The sequence below is a fragment of the Tupaia chinensis genome, unplaced genomic scaffold (genome assembly GCF_000334495.1).
Source record: "Tupaia chinensis unplaced genomic scaffold, TupChi_1.0 Scaffold138725_1, whole genome shotgun sequence".
Lineage (NCBI taxonomy): Eukaryota > Metazoa > Chordata > Mammalia > Scandentia > Tupaiidae > Tupaia > Tupaia belangeri.
Window position 1 is genome coordinate 422025 of NW_006198617.1, and position 4145 is coordinate 426169.

Genomic DNA, 4145 nt, shown 5'->3' on the forward strand with positions numbered 1-4145 from the left:
TCTTTCCCTCCACCCCCCACCAGCTTCCGAGGCTGTTTCCCTGTGCCCCTCAGACCTCCTCCTGGGCTTGCCAGGCACACCCCCTGGCTGTCCTGCCCGCTCCCTCTGCACAGCTGCGTGCTGCGGGGCCTTTCTCGCTCAGTTTTTAGCGCAACCCTCCTGCAGATGGCCGCCCCACCCCCGGCAGGACTCCTGCCCCATCACTCCTCTGCGATCCCAGTGCAGCTGAGAAACTTCCGCAGGGAGATCGCGCCACCACTGACGGAGATGGAGGAGCCCTCTCTGCAAGAACCCAAAGGGGGCACTCCCCTCGACTCAAGTGTGAGCTCTGAGCTGGCACATAGTAGGTGCCTAGTAAATACCTGAAGCATGCCATGGACGTGGGTGAAGCGACTGAGTCCCGTGCCAGCCTCCCGGGCACCCCAGTGACTCAGGCGAGGCCTTCACATGTGAGGAGTTTATGGGTTAGTCAGGGATCCTGACAGACAGCCCAAGAATCACAAAACTCCATGTGGGGTGCTATAAATAGGTGCATGAGCAAGAGTCCCCGGAAGGTGCCCAGCTCCACCTGGGTGGGGTCAGGGAAGGCTTCTCGGAGGAGGCGACTTTGAGACTGCACCTTTAAGGACCAGGCAGGGAAGAAAGAACATCCCTGGCAAGGAACAGCAGGCTGCCTCCTGCTCTGACTCCAGGAAGAAAAGTCCCAAACACTCCCTTCCATAGACACAGGGAAACTGAGGCTCAGGCAGGGGAAGGCTGGGACCAAACTCAGGATGTGGTGCGAGCTGAGGCAGGCGGGAGCTGGAGTGACAGAGGGCCAGAGAGAGGATGGTCCCAACTAAAATGGGGCCGCTCATTCACTCATTCAGTCACTGAACCAATGCTTACTGAGCACCTACTGTGTGCCTTGCACTGAGGACACAGCAGTGAACTACACGGTGCCCTGTCCTGGCCATGACCTGGGGACAAGCTAGACCAGCAAAATGTCTACGTTAAATTATGACGGGTCCAAGGGTGACGAGTGCTATGGGGAGAAGGAGGCGAAGGGACAGGGAATGTGTCTACAGTTTTAAAGATGTAGAGTCAGGCGTGGTGGTTAAGGTATTGGACTTCCATGACTGACTGCAGTTCGAGTCCTGGACTTGGTGGCTTCAAAAATCACACCAAGTGCGTGTGCATGCATGCCCCAAATCCCAGGAGAGTGGAGAAAAAGGGGTTGCAGCACGGCCATCCCCCCAGGGGATGTCCTCACTGTCTTTCTCTGTCTCTCTGGTGAGCGCACTTGCCGGATGGCAAAAACCTGAAAGAAAGAAGGCAGTGGAGAGGAGGAAGAAGGGAGAAAGGGTGGAGGGTCAGGAAAAGCCTCCTAGGAGGTGACACAGAAGCAGACTGGGGAGGTGAGGGAGGGAGCCAGGTAGGTGTCAGGGGAAGAGCGTTCTAGGCTGAGGGACAGCACATGCGAAGGCGCTGAGGTAGAGGGCCTGCAGGGAAGCAGCGAGGACACCAGCGGAGCTTGGGTAGAAGCCAGAGGGGCCGTTCTCACATGCAGACACCCCCTCCCATACCCTTGCAGCCTCTAACCCCACGTGCTCCCTTCACACCTGTGTGAGTCCATGCACGCCCCCAACACATGCACACACAGATATAACTAACTAGGGTGCGCAGGGTGTACATGCACATGGAGTGCCACACGGCTATGGGCCCTTCATGGACAACCACACGCACACCTGCACCCAGCGGTTTGCAGAGCCTTACCAGCAACCAGCGTTGTCTGCAGATCACTGACCCACAGCGCCCTTTGGTGGTTAGGTCCAGCACGGTGGTGCTCTGGGCACTGAGGACCAGGTCTGTGGTACTCACTGGCTGCCTTTTTTTTTTTTTTATAAAGAATGACTTTATTTGGGACCAGCAGTTAGCATAATGGCTATGTCGCTGGACCCCCATGTAGTTGACCGTTGTTCAAGTCCCAGACCTGGTGGCTTAAACTCACACCAGGTACATGTGCATGTGTGCCCAAGATCCCAAGAGGAGAATGGAGGAGAAGGGATTGCAGTGGCCATGCCCTCTGGGGGGGATTTCTCACTTTCTGTCTCTTTGTCTTTCTGGTGAGCGCACATGCCCTATAGCAAAAACTTCTCAAAAAAGGGGGGTGGGGAAGAATTATTTTATTTAACTTTATTATTTTTAAATTTGACCAGAGAGGGTCAGAATGAGAGAGAGAAGGTGAAAAAGCAAGCTGCCAGGTCCAGGACTTGACCTGCAGTCAGCCACGTGGGAACCTGCCATGGCTCTCCAGACAGGCAGCTTCCAACACTCCAACCGTGGGTAACCTCAAACATCCCCCAGTCCAATCACATCCAACCCTGCCTTCCTCCCTGAACCTTTCTTTGCAAAGGCTATTCCCTTAGCCAGGAATACTCTTCCCTGCGTTCCCCACCTAGAGTACTCCCACCTTCAGAGCCCAGGTCTGTAAGCAATGGGGCGCCCTTGGACATCACCCCTGCCCTGTGCCCGTGTCCGGACCCCTCATTAAGGACAGCTAGTTCTCTCAGTGGCCACGACCCCATCTGCCCTCCAGCTGCTCCAAAGCCAGGGTGCAGGCTGGTTCTTCCCGGCCCAGCAATGGGCCATGCTAGCGGTCGTGCCTTGGGAAAGCAAGAATGGATCCTGGAGAGGCCCGAGCTGGCAAGAACTTATTCAGGGTCAGGTTCTAGAACTGCAATACATGAAGGGAAAACCATGAAAGTGGCCCACTGGCTGCACCTACATCGATATCTCACTCTGAGGCCAGCTGCAGATGAGGGAGATGGAGTCTACACAACCCACCACAGGGTTCAAATCCTGGCCTCCAGCAGCTTGGAAAACATACTGGACACGTGTGCCCCGAATCCCAACGGGATGGAGAGATGGAAGAAAAGGGATTACGGTGTGGCCACACCCCACCGGGGTGGTGCTTTCTTCCTCCCTGTCTTTCTGTCAAGTGTACACATCCTCCGGAAATTGAAAAAAAAAAAAAAAGATAGGCAATCCAGCTGGTTGCATGGTGCTTAAGTTGGCTGGATCCCACATGGCCAACTGCATGGTTCGAGTCCCAGACCCAGCAGCTTGGAAAGCACACTGGGTGTGTATGAGCTCAAAATCCCAAGAGGAGAATGGAGGAGATGGAACTGTGGCATGGCCGTCTCCCCAGTAGGTGGTTTCTCACTCTCTCTTCCCCCACATCCCATGAGCACAGGTGCCCTATGGTAAATTAGGGGAATAAAAACGGTTCGCCACTCTCTGATATCAAAGGACGGACTCACAAGCGCCATGAGTCGAGCAGAACAGCCAGTACCCTCCACGGAGTGCCCGCCGTGTGCTAATCCTCGAAGCCCAGAGTCTTGTGGGTTCACTCCAGGGTGAGCTACATGAGAGTGGGGCCTTTGCTTTGGCTCCTACAGTGTTCCCAGCACACAGTAGGTGCTCAGCGAGCATTTGTGGCATGGAAGAAAGCTCACAGCTCCAGCAAGGCCTCCTGTTATCAACAACTCCCTTAATAGAGGAGAACACTGATGCCGGAATGTGCCACGGCTGCTGGCCACGGCAGGGCTGCCTCAAACGACGTCAGATGGAGACAGCCTTCTTCTCCTTCCTGCCCACGCTCCCAGGTTGGCAACGCCCTGCTTCAGAGCAAACGGAGCCGCCCTTGAGCGCCCCCCCACTGCTTTCTGGAAAGACACCAACTCTGCTTCTGACGGAGCCCTGGGCCTGGCTCCCTACAGAGCCTGGTTCCCTACAGAGCAGAGCAGAAAGTCCGCAGTGGCCTTGAACACCTGTCCAGGGGTCCTGGAAACCTCACGTGGTGCCTCTGTCCTGCCCGGGTCCCAGGAGGCAGGGACAGGCATGGCTGGCACCTGTTACACACCACCCTGGTGGCTTTCAGATGAGGAACTGAGGCTCAGACTTCAGCAGCTTGCCCAGGTCCTACTGACAGGACGAAAGCAAACGCTGCTTTATTTATTTCTTCTGAGAGGGAGGGAGACAGGGACAGAGAGACAGCCCCCCAGTAAGGTCTCAAAGCCACGACTCTCCTCCGGGCCCAGCCAGCCCTGGGTGGTGGTCACACGTGTGCCTGGAGCACTCAGAGAGGCCCCGGCATTCAGCCC